Source organism: Notechis scutatus, chromosome Z, assembly GCF_049901735.1.
Source record: "Notechis scutatus isolate UNSWTSFEM ecotype Mainland chromosome Z, rNotScu1.2, whole genome shotgun sequence".
In the NCBI taxonomy this organism is placed as follows: Eukaryota; Metazoa; Chordata; class Lepidosauria; order Squamata; family Elapidae; genus Notechis; species Notechis scutatus.
The window spans coordinates 134027570-134040733 of record NC_142025.1 but is presented as its reverse complement, the minus strand read 5'-3'; positions in this window follow the sequence as shown (position 1 = coordinate 134040733).

Below are 13164 nucleotides of genomic sequence, written 5' to 3'. Positions count from 1 at the left end.
GGCAGGTTAGGTGAAATCACCTGTGCAATTAATTATTCAGGATATAGGCATATGCAGCCAATAGAATTATAATTCACAGGTCACCAAAATGGAGCTGGGTTGCTTCTGCTGAACCATTACAGGATTTCCTTGTTCCCATATCCTGTACTCTGGTGTGAGAGGTAAGGAATTGTAGCCCTCCAGGGTCATTGAGTGGGAGGGGGACATAAGGATTAAGTAAAAATGGCAACTCATTGCATATTCAAAAGTAATGTGGCATCATTCGTGCAATTGGAGCTTCCATCATTTATTATATTTGTAGGCTTTTATCTCACCTTTGTTGCTTTACATGTAATTCAAGGCAACGAGTATGCTCACTGTCTTATTTGTAAAAAAATAATAAAGGTGAGATATAAAATAACTTCTTTCTTGTCAGGGTTCCAAGTAACAGACAAGCAAAACCCTGAGGTAGATAGATTCCTCAAGGAATAGCTTTATTGGAAATATCATTTTGGCACGTATCTAATTAAAAGTGAAAGTTCCCCCCATCTCAAACAATCAGTCACATGGTTCAATCAGTGCAGCATCCACTGATCTGGTGACATCACTCCTCCTTCCTCCGACCAGTTGTGAGAATGTCCTTAGTTCCCATGAGAAAGTATTTTATTTTGACTATAAAAGCCCAGCTATCTCTAATCCCCACTCCCTATCCCTCAGTTCCAGTGTGGCAACACTGAAGCTCCAAGATGGCTTCGGCCAGGCGAGCTTCAGGGTTGACACTCCTCTTTTTCCCTTTACAACAACAAACCTGTGAGGTGGTTTGGGCTGAAAGAGGTTTAAAGTCATTCAGCTGGCTTTCATCCTTAAGGTGGTACTAGTAGAACCCACAATTTCCTGGTGATTGGATCAAAGTTACCCAGCTGGCTGTCATGCCTAACCTGGGAGTAGAATTCTTTGTCACCCAGTTTCTAGACCAGCACCTTAATCACTAAATCCCCTCTGAATGCAGATTTAGCATGATATCTCTTAAACAACTATTTCTCTGCTTCCTATAAGACACCTCTGCACTGGCTTATCTCTTTTAAGAGCAATGGACAACGTTGATTTTTAACAGATGTGAATGCATTCATTTGCAAAAGGAAAATACCACCTGTGCCACCCAGCCTCTTTTCCCATAGTGCCTACATCAATATTGTGCTGTCCAGGGAAAGAAAGCGAGAATAAAACTTAAACTGTTACAAGATGCAAGAATAAGAGGACGATTCGCTTTGCCCAATTGGGAATTAGATCATCAGGCGACTAATTTGATGTGGGTAAAGGAATGGATAACATTAAGGAACAGTAGATTATTGACCCTAGAAGGACATGACTTGCTGTTGAGATGGCATGATTTTCTTGGGTATTTTAGGGGTATTTTACAGGGGTATTTTAGAAGACATTATATTCAGGGGTGGGATTCAAATTTTTTAACAACTGGTTCTGTGGGCATGGCTTAGTTGGGGTGTGTGGCTTGGTGCTCATGTTATTGGCTGGGCGTGGCCAACTCAATATCACTCACATCGAGGCACGCATCTCCTCGCCTGGCCTCTCATGACTGTGGGGATGCTGCAACAGTCGTAAGTGTGAAAAATGGTCATAAGTCACTTTTTTCAGTGCCATTGTAACTTTGAATGGTCACTCCACACAAGCAAAGTACCAGCAAAGGAGGAGAAAAAAATTCCAGAGATGTTCCTGAGACAGGAAGTCTAGTCCTGCCAAGAATGTAATAAGGGTTAATGGAGAGGCAGTTTCTGTAAGCAACACCAGAAAGTTTCTTTCCTGCCTTCCTTACAGGATTAGGCCAGTAATTTCTTCTAACAACCTGTTCTCTGAACTGCTTAGAATGTTAACAATCGGTTCTAGTGAATAGGTGCGAACTGGTAGAATCCCACTCCTGATTATATTCGAGAGGCATTGTTTTTAAACTGGGAGAAGATTAAAAAAAAGCAATATTACTTAAAAATTCCATTATGGATATCTACTAATGAAGCTTTTTCTTATCCAATAACATATAAAAAGGAACAAACAATTAGATATGGTGAAATACTGAATGAAGAGGGTGAACTTAAATCTATGCAAGTGCTGGAAGAACAAGGTATAAAAATGAATTAGTTTTTTTTAAAAAAAAAGATTTTTATTTTTTGAGACAAACATGTATAAACAATACATAAAAAAACATAAAACCATTTTCCATTTTATATACATACAGTGTGTCATTTGGTTACAAATCTTTTGTGCTATCCTTTCGTAGTCATCACAGTTTATATAAATTCTCACATTGTCAATCTAACATATGCTTATATATTTATCAGTTATTACTGATTACATTCATGACTAAACTATTTATTCCATCATTTATACGAGATATTCTAGATTTTATTATAAAATTTGTATTACCCTTTCATCCAATGGTTTTATATATATATTTGTATTATATTTTATATCAATCTATTAAACTTCTGTTACAAAATTCCTAGTCTATTACATTATCATGTCTTTTTATCCAACCATTGATAAAACAAATCCCATCTCATGTACAATTGTTTATCTTCTTGTTCTGTGATTTCAAATGTCAATTTACTCATTTCAGCACAGTCCATAATTTTCTTAATAACTTCCTCCTGCATAGATATTTTTTCATTTTTCCAACTCTTAGCAAATACAATCTTAGCCGCTGTCAAAACATTTACAATCAAATATTTCAATTCTTTATTGTACATTTCCGGTATAATTCCCAATAAAAATATCTCTGGCTTAAAATCTATATGTTATTTCATCATTTTTTCCAACCATGTGTGGATTTTAGTCCAATATCTTTTTGCATTCAAGCACGTCCACCACATATGGTAATAAGAACCAGGTATCTGATGACATTTCCAACATTTATCCGATTTATCCTTAAGCATTCTGGCAATTCTCGTCGGGGGTAAGTGCCACATGTAAAACATCTTATACAAATTTTCTTTGTAAGCAGTTGACATTGTCATTTTATAATTTTGAGACCACAATTTTTGCCATTTCTCTAAATCAATCCCATATCCAAAATCCCCCCCCCAAGCAATTATCATTTCTTTAACTTGCTCCTCCTCCAATTTAAATTCTAGTAAATGTCCATAAAGTTTTTTAATTACGTTTTCATCAGTACCTATCAAGATTTTACCTAAATCAGTCAACTTATCATAAATACCTTCTAATTTAATATCTTTATCAAATCTACATTGTATTTGCAAATATGAAAACCAATTCATTTTTATACCTTGTTTCTCCAACGCTTGCATAGATTTAAGTTAACCCTTTTCATTCAATATCTCACCATATCTAACTGTTTGTTCCTTTTTATACAGTATATTATTGGATAGGAAAAAGCTTCATTGGTAGATATCCATAATGGAATCTTTAAATAATATTGCTTTTTTTTTTATCTTCTCCCAATTTAAAAACAATGCCTCTCGAATATAATGTCTTCTAAAATACCCCTGTATTTTAGTTACCTTATACTAGAGCAGTGGTCGGGGAACAGGGGTAAATTACCCCAAATGGGGTAAAACTGAAAATCCTGGGGGTAATGAGGACGGTCGCTGGCGCGACCGTTCTCATTACCTCAGGCATTTTATTTCCGACATTCTGTTCGCCTTCGGTGAATGCTGCTGGGATCGGGAATCAAGGACACAAATGAGAGAAGGGGAGGGAGGAAGCAACGGAAGCCTGTCCTGCTCTCTGGCTCAGCAGCTTCGGTTTCCTCCCGCCTCATTCCTCTCTCAGTCGCTCTCTCGCTCCTCCACCAGCCCAGGAAGAAACTGCTTCAAAGAAGCCGGGGGGTGGCTTTTCCTGTCGGCGCAGCTCCTCCGAAGCACCCGTTTTTACCCCCACCCGCCGCCAATCAATCCAGGTTCAATCCAGTGCTCCGTTCTGCCTGCCTGCCTGCCTTCGTTTCTGGTAGTTTCGGAGCAGTTTCGCCTGAGAATAATAACTATTCGCCTCTTTTTCTCAGCCGAAGCTGCTCCGAAACTACCAGAAACCAAGGCAGGCAGGCAGGCAGAACGAAGCACTGGATTGAACGCTGGCGGGCGGGCGGGGCGGGCGGGTGAGCGGCCGCTTCGGAGGATCCGAAACCACCAGAAACGAAGGCAGGCAGGCAGAACGGAGCACTGGATTGAACTGCGGGCGGCGGGCGGGGTGGGGTGAATGGGCACTTTGGAGGATCCGAAACCACCAGAAACGAAGGCAGGCAGGCAGAACGGAGCACTGGATTGAACCGCGGGCAGCGGGCGGGGCGAGGTGGGGGTGAACGGGCGCTTTGGAGGATCCGAAACCACCAGAAACGAAGGCAGGCAGGCAGAACGGAGCACTGGATTGAACCGCGGGCAGCGGGCGGGCGGGCGGGGGTGAACGGGCGCTCGGAGGATCCGAAACCACCAGAAACGAAGGCAGGCAGGCAGAACGGAGCACTGGATTGAACCGCGGGCAGCAAGGCGGGCGGGGCGGGGGTGAACGGGCGCTTCGGAGAAACGAAGAAACGAAGGCAGGCAGGCAGAACGGAGGATTGAACCGTGGGCGGCGGGGTGGGGGTGAACGGGCACTTTGGGAAGCTGCGCCGACAGGAAAAGCCACCCTGCCGGCTTCTTTGAAGCAGTTTCTTCCTGGGCTGGTGAGGAGTGAGAGAGCGACTGAGAGAGGAACGAGGCAGACACCTGAGGGATGGGGCTGAGGGAGGGAGGGAGACACCTGAGGGATGGGGCTGAGGGAGGGAGGGAGACACCTGAGGGATGGGGCTGAGGGAGGGAGGGAGACACCTGAGGGATGAGGCTGAGGGAGGGAGGGAGACACCTGAGGGATGGGGCTGATGAAGGCAGGGCCGAGAGGTGAGGCTTCTCAGCCGTCCTGCAGGGACTATCTGTCGCTCAGGGTTGCAATGAGGAGGCATTGGCGTTCCCTGAACTTGGTGGTTTGCTGGCAGACGTTTTATTACCCGACTAGGTAACAACATCAGATGTTACCTAGTCAGATAATGAAACGTCTGCAAGCAAACCACCAAACTCGACTCTTTCTCTCCCCCGGTCCTTGAAAAAGTGTTTCTGAGTGAAACTGGTCCCTGGCACAAAAAGGTTGGGGACCACTGGTTTACATACACAAGGACCTGACGCAGTGCAGAGCTCAGAAAACAACGCGAGCCGAGGTGGCTTCAGCTCCGCTTGGCTTCGTTTCCTCAGCCCCAGCTGCTTTCAGTCCACTCGGGAGGAGGAGGAGGAGGTGGTGGTGTGGTCCTTTGATGTTGCAGATGGGCTGTGGAACTAGGTGCAGGTGTACCTACGACCTCTGTACCCACCCTAGCTCTAACTACCATGGTTTCCTCCACATACATACGCCATATAATGTTTAGTGCTGGACCTGAGGGTGAAGTGTATGACCTGGTGCTTAACACAGCTACAACGAATGCCAAATTTCTGTGTCTTGCACCACCCATCAGGGTCCATCTCCTGTACTGCCGCTGCACTGCTACTGAGGGTCCATCTTCTGTCTGTCAAGTCTTCCAGCGTTCTGTCCTGTCAAGGTATGAGCAATGGCTACCCACTCTAGCTCTAACTACATGACCTTAAGCCTGGTTTGTTCCTTTTTGCGCACCACCTACAAAAAAAAGCCCCCAACTCTGCCTTGGCTGTCTCTAGCAAGCACATCATTGCCAACACCACTCTGGCAGCCATTGATAATGATGATGATAAAATCCTCTGTGAGATAGCAAAAATATAATGCAACTTGCTAGGCACGTTGAACCTAACTACTCACTATATACCACCCCATGGCTGGTGTGCAATGTGTTCCAGCAAAAATAGTGCACATCTTTATTAAATTTGGTGCATCCTGCTAGTTCGGTACACAGCCTGGCAGCCATTGATACTGATGATATACCCTGCTAATTCGGTACACAGCCTGGCAGTCAGGGTTACAACTTTTCCAATCAATGTCTTTTTCACCCTTCAGATGACATCAATTAGAAAAAGAATATACCAGGAAGAATTCCTTGATTATGGGTTTACCCAAATTGGCGACAAAGGAATAATGAAACCACAGTGTGTTGTTTGTTTGAAAGTACTGACTGCAGAATCTTTCAAAAAGAGTCAATTGAAGAAACACTTGGATAATTTGCACCCACATCTGGCTTCAAAACCACGGGAATATTTTGTCAATTTGGAAATGTCTGTCAAAAGACAAGATTGGACAGCAACTTTAGAGGTACATTCAATCAATGTTCAGCATCCAAGGCTAGCTTTGAAGTGGCCTGGTTGATTGCCCAAACAAAAAACCTTATACTATTGGTGAGGATTTGGTTAAACCAGCAGCTTTAAAAATGGCAGAGATTATGTGTGGTCAGAATGAAGCCAAGAAACTAAATTCTGTGCCCTTGTCTGCAAGAGTTGTTAAAGAAAGAGTTTCTATTTTAGCAAAAATGTGAGGCAACAAGTTATTTCCTCAATAAAAGAGAGTAAATACTTTGCTATTCAGCTAGATGAGACTACGGATGTTAGTAGTAATTCTCAGCTGATGGTATATATCCGCTTCAAAGGTTTACATTTAATTGAAGAGGAATTGTTGTTTTGTTCTCCTCTCGACTTGCGATCTCGTGGAATTGATATCTTCAATAAAGTTAATGAATACTTTAATGACGTCAATTTAAAGTGGGAAGACTGCCTTGCTGTGTCTGTTGATGGAGCTCCAGCTATGTTGGGTCATGTTAATGGTTTTGCGGCTTTTGTGTGAGAGAGAAATCCAAAAGTTGAAGTAAACCACTGTATTATCCATCTCCAGGCACTGCTTGTGAAACATTTGGAACCTACATTAGAGGCCGTCATGCATGATGTTATCAAGATTGTCAATGTTGTCAAAGGACATGCACTAAACACGCGATTATTTCGTGAATTATGTAAAGCTGGTGATGCTGAATATACAGACCTACTTTATCATACAGAAGTGAGGTGGCTCTCACGTGGAAATGTTCTGAACCGAGTGTGGGCTCTCAAAACTGAACTTGAAAGTTTTATGGTTGAGCAAAAGCATGTTCTTGCAGAGAAGTTTACAAACCCCTTGTGGGTTGCACATCTTGCATATTTAGCAGATATGTTTGAGCATGTTAATGTATTGAACAAAGAATTGCAAGGAAAAAACATAAATATAATTTCAGCCAGAGAAAAGATTTCTGCATTTGGATCAAAGCTTTTATATTGGAGACAAAAAGTTGAACAGAAAAAGATAGCTACCTTTTCAAAGTTAGCTTTGTTCTTGGAAGATTGTGAAAATATTACTTTTGAAGACATCAAGGATACAGTTATAAGGCATCTTACCAAACTCAAAGAGCGGTTCTCTGATTACTTTCCAGATCTTGATTCACATGCTGTCAGTTGGATTGTAGACCCCTTTAAATGTGAAATTTGTGTTGTACCAGAAGAGCCTCAAGGGTTGGCAGAGTCACTTCTTGAGCTTCGATGCAATAATGAAGCACAGATTACATTTGAAAACAAAGCAGATCTGTCAAATTTTTGGATGTCAACACCTGCAAAGGCCTTCAAAATTGCACATGAGGAAGCATTCAAAAAGTTGCTGCCTTTTGCAACAACCTACCTTTGCGAACAAGGATTTTCCACTCTTACAAACATAAAAACAAAGAAAAGAAATCGATTGGACCCGGAAGACTGTATCCATATTGCTCTGACATCAAAATGTCCCAATATTGATGATCTCGTATCCAAGATGAAGCAACATCATTTCTCCAAAACTGAAGTTTTCAAGTAAGTTGAAGCTTTCAAAGTAATTTTAAATACATCCAATAACATTTTGAATTCAAATAGTGTATGATTTCCTTCCTTTCAAATCAAGGGGGTAACGTCGGCGTTTATAAATTTTTTTGGGGGTAAAAGGTAAAAAAGTTCCCTGACCCCTGTACTAGAGGAAAACATGCCATCTCAACAGCAGGTCATGTCCTTCTAAAGTCAATAATCTACTGTTCCTTAATGTTATCCATTCCTTTACCCTCATCAGATTTGTTGCCTGATAATATAATTCCCAGTTGGGAAAAGCGAACCCTCCCCAACTGCATCTTGTAGCAGTTTAAGTGTTATTCTTGCTTTCTTGCCCTGCCAGATGTATTTCAACACAATTTTAAGTCTTTAAAAAACTCTTTCCCTAATCTAATTGGAATTGTCTGGAATAAGTATAAAATTCTAGGCAATACATTCATCTTAATTGTAAATATTCTCCCAATCAATGATAATTTTAAATTTTCCCATTTTGCCAAGTCTGTCGCAATCTGTTGTTTGAGTTTAAGATAGTCATCCTCCTTCAATGTACTACATCTTGGTGTAATATATATCCCTAAATACTTAACCTTATTTGTGACCTGGATTTCTGAAACTTCCTCCAACTCCTTCTTTTGTCTTGCTAACATGTTTTTTGTTAATATCTTTGTTTTATCCTTATTTATTTTCAAACCTGCTACTTTTCCATACTCTTCTATTAATTCTTTTCTATTAATTTGGGTGCTGTTTCCGATGGATCCTCTAATATAAATACCAGGTAATCTGCAAAGGCTTGCAGTTTATACTCCTCCTTTTTTATTTTCATTCCTTTTATTTATTTTTCTTCTTTAATATTCCTATTCAACACTTCCAATGTTAACACAAACAGCAGAGGCGACAGTGGACAACCTTGTCTAGTCCCTTTTCTTATATCTATAGACTCTGTTAATTCTCCATTTATCATAACCTTTGCAGTTTGTTTATGATATATCGTTTCAATGTCTTGAATAAATTTTTTACCAAAACCCATTTGTACCAGTTGCAATAACATAAATCGCCAACTCACTTTGTCAAAGGCTTTTTGAACATCTAGAAACATCAAGGCCATTTGCTTTTCAGGATGTGCCTCGTAATATTCCAAAGTATCCAGAATTATTCTCATATTATCTTTAATTTATCTCTTTGGCAGAAATCCATTTTGATCAGCATGAATAAAGTTATTTAAATATCTTTTCAATCTTTCTGCCAGAATTGAAGCAAAAATTATATAGTCTGAATTTAATAGGGAAATAGGTCTATAGTTTTTAACTTGCTGTAAGTCTGTGTCTTCCTTTGGTATAAATGTAATATATGCTTCTGACCATGTTTTGGGTATTCTTTTCTTTGACATAACTTTGTTCAGGACTTCTAGTAATTAAAGATTCAGTATTTCTTGGTGCTTTTCCAACATTTTGTTTTTTTAAGGCTTCTGTTAATTCCATCATTGTTATATTCCCTTCTAACATTGTTTCAATGTCTTTGGGTATCTGTGGTAATTTCACTTTCTGTAAATATTGCTTAATTTTTTCTTCTTGAATATTCTCTTGATAATTCTCTTGTATAATTTTTTCTTCTCCTCACTTCCATAGCAAACATGTCCTTTTTCATTTATTAATTGGCTAATACTTCTTGATTCTCTTTCCTTTCCCAGTTTATAAGCTAACCATCTTCGTGGTTTGTTTGCATCTTCAAAGTAATTCTGTTTAGTATTTTTAATTTTTTTGTGCTAGTTCCTCTTTTTCCATTAATCCCATTTTATGCTTAGTTATGTCCATTTTAATTTTAATGTCTTTTTTTGCGGAGATTTCTGTAATTCTTTTTCTAGTCTCTTAATGTAATTCTTTTTCTAGTCTCTTCCAGTATTTTGAAAGACTTTTTCTGTTCTATATTTCTTTTCTTTGCGTACTCTATTATTAAACCTCTTGTGTAGGCCTTCATTGTGTCCCAGAGATTCTGTAAAGATGTATCCTCTTTTTTATTTTCTTTAAGAAAGAAAACCAATTCTCTCTCAATTTTATGTTTAAAGTCTTTTTCCTTTAATATTGTATTATTTAAAGTCCATCTAGATCTCCTCTTTTGTCCTTAAAAATAAACTGGTTTTCATATGCACAAATACAGTCTAGATTTGATAAAGATTTTAAGACAGAAGGTTTCTATAATAAGTTGACTGATTTAGATAAAATTTTAATGGGTACTGATGAAAAGGTAATTTTAAAAGTCTATGGACATTTATTAGAATTTTAATCAGAGGAAGAACAAGTTAAAGAAACTATGATTGCTTGGGGGAAAATTTTTGGATATGGTATTGGTTTTGAGAAATGGCAAAAATTGTGGTCTCAAAATTATAAAATGACAATGTCAACTGCTTATAAAGAAAATTTGTATAAGATGTTTTACAGGTGGCATCTACCCCCGACAAGAATTGCCAGAATGTTTAAGAACAAATCGGATAAATGTTGGAAATGTCATCAGATACCTGGTTCATATTACCATATGTGGTGGCCGTGTACGGATGCAAAAAGATATTGGACTAAAATCCACACATGGTTGGAAAAAATGAAATATATATATATATATACTTTAAACCAGAGATATTTTTATTGTGAATTATACCGGAAATATACAACAAAGAATTGAAATATTTGATTGTAAATGTGTTAACAACGGCTAGAATTGTATTTGCTAAGAATTGGAAAAATACCTATGCAAGAGGAAGTTATTAAGAAAATTATGGACTGTGTTGAAATGAGTAAATTGACATTTGAAATCAGAGAACAAGAAGATAAACAATTTTATATGATATGGGATTTTTTTTAAACCAATGGCTAGATAAAAAGACATGGCAAAGAAATAGGCTAAGTTTCATAATAGAAGATTCATAGATTGATATAGAATATAAAAATATATAACCATTGGATAAATGTATAATATACATGTATAATAAAATCTAGAATATCTCGTATAAAATGATAGAATAATTGTGCTGTCCAGTCAGTTATAGTTAATGGGAATTGGATAGTTAGTTAGGAATTGGGAGCTGTTCCCTTAAGGGAATGCATCATGGTAAATGTAGTTAAGGTATCCTGTCATGTCATGTGGCCACATCTGCAATCCTGATTGTCACTGAATAGATTCTTGGTGGGTTTGGGGAGGTTTCTTCACTCTTGCTTGGACCCTAGCTTCTCAAAGGAGGGCTAGCGCTTCTCCTTTGGCTCTACTACTATGGGATGAAATAGGGGAAAAGATTACTATCATTTTACACTATGATTTCAATTATGCAAAGAATTGGACATTAGATGCATTTTGACATAACTGTGAGTTACCTTGAAGATACCTAATTGTTGTGGCTCTAAGTCCTGAGTCTGCATTCTTAGAGGAAGAGGATTCGGAAGATGAGGAGGAGGTGGAATTGGGAATGCCTTCCTCCCCAGGACCTTCCTCTTCGGCAATGCCTTCCTCCCTGATTGTGCCTCAGGTTTCGGCAGATAACCGAGAGGGACAGCCTGAGGCTAATCAGGAGGAGGAGGAGAGCATATCGGAGCAGCCTTTGACAGAGAATCAAGCAGACTTGATACTGGCTTGATGCTAGGCAATGTCACAGAAAAAAGTGTGAGGTGCAACGCAGGAGACGTGGACGAATCAGAGACTGCTGAGTTAGTGACACACCCCACAGGGAATAAAAGTGGGTGTGTTTGCTCTGGGAACTCCGTACGGGACAAAGTGTGAATTTTTTTGTGGAGCTTCGGTGTATCCTGTTTCTTGAAAGCTTAGTGATTAATGTTTCTGTTATCTTGTCGGACTTGGCAGGCAGCGTGTATGATACTGCCAAGAACATAGCCAGCTCAAAGGAATTAACTCAGTAAATACTGAATCTTCTTGCCTGCTTGTATTTGGTCGGAGTTTGGACTTCTCATCTATCTTGTGAAGGTGAGACATAACACCTAATATAATCCAATAAAAGAAACTTTGTATGGAAGAATTTGTAAAGTTATTCTATCTGTCTTTATATTCAGCAAGTGAATCAAAGGACAGAATAGTAAAATGATAGTATAAACTTGAAGTCCTGAAGCCCATCAGTAAAAAGACAGTTAATTTGGTATCCCTGTGAAGATTAAAAGTAATTTGAATTTTGTAATAAAGCAAAGTAATATCAAAGCCAGGAGTGAATATGCAATGCTAATCTGAGCCTCCAAAGCAGAGATATAGCTAATCAGATTGCCTCATTGTCTCTCTCTCTCTCTGTGCAGCGTAAACTTTAAAAAGCCTGTTTGGATGCAGAAAGGGGTAGGGGTGGGATTCAAAATTTTTAACAACCAGTTCTGTGGGCGTGGCTTAGGTGGTGGGCGTGGCTTGGTGGTCATGTGACTGGGTGGACATGGCTTGGTGGTCATGTTATTGGCTGGGTGTGGCCAATTCAACATCACTCACATCGAGGCACGCATCTCCTCGCCTGGCCTCTCATGACTGGGGATGCTGCAACAGTCGTAAGTGTGAAAAATGGTCATAAGTCACTTTTTTCAGTGCCATTGTAACTTTGAATGGTCACTCCACACAAGCAAAGTACCAGCAAAGGAGGAGAAAAAAACTCCAGAGAAGTTCCAGAGACAGGAAGTCTAGTCCTGCCAAGAATGTAATAAGGGTTAACGGAGAGGCAGTTTCTGTAAGCAACACCAGAATGTTTCCTTCCTGCCTTCCTTACAGGATTAGGCCAGTAATTTCTTCTAACAACCGGTTCTCCGAACTGCTTAGAATGTTAACAATCGGTTCTAGCGAATAGGTGCGTACTGGTAGAATCCCACTCCTGGGAAGGGGCCATATTCCCCCCTTCTCTTCAGCGAAAGAATCCTCTTTGTCTCACGTTATATCTGCTGGCTCAGGAAGGACTAATTTGCAAAACAAAGGAAGGAGCCAGGTAATACCCATCTACCCCTATCTTTCCCCAGTTACTACCTGTTCTGTCGCGGGAAAGATCTGACTCAAGACCAGTGTGAATTCAAGCTCTTTATTTGCTACCAGTAACTTCAACAAAACCAGTGCCGCGGCAGCCTCTTTTATAGCGGCTGCTCGGGGCTCGCGGCCAATGACAGTTCCTTAAACTTCCCGCCGTCAGGCGGACCAATCACAACAGTCTTTAAGTAGTCAATCAATAGGCAGCAATAGCGGTTCAATCGGAATGTAGTATTTCAAGTATGTAAATATCTATATACAACACCCCTCCCCACTTGGTTTGGTCCAACCTATGTTACGTAGTCACGTAAGGAAGTGGGGCTTTTATGGTTCCTACTTGACCTGCGCAATTCAGTTGCGGTGTTGTCTTCGG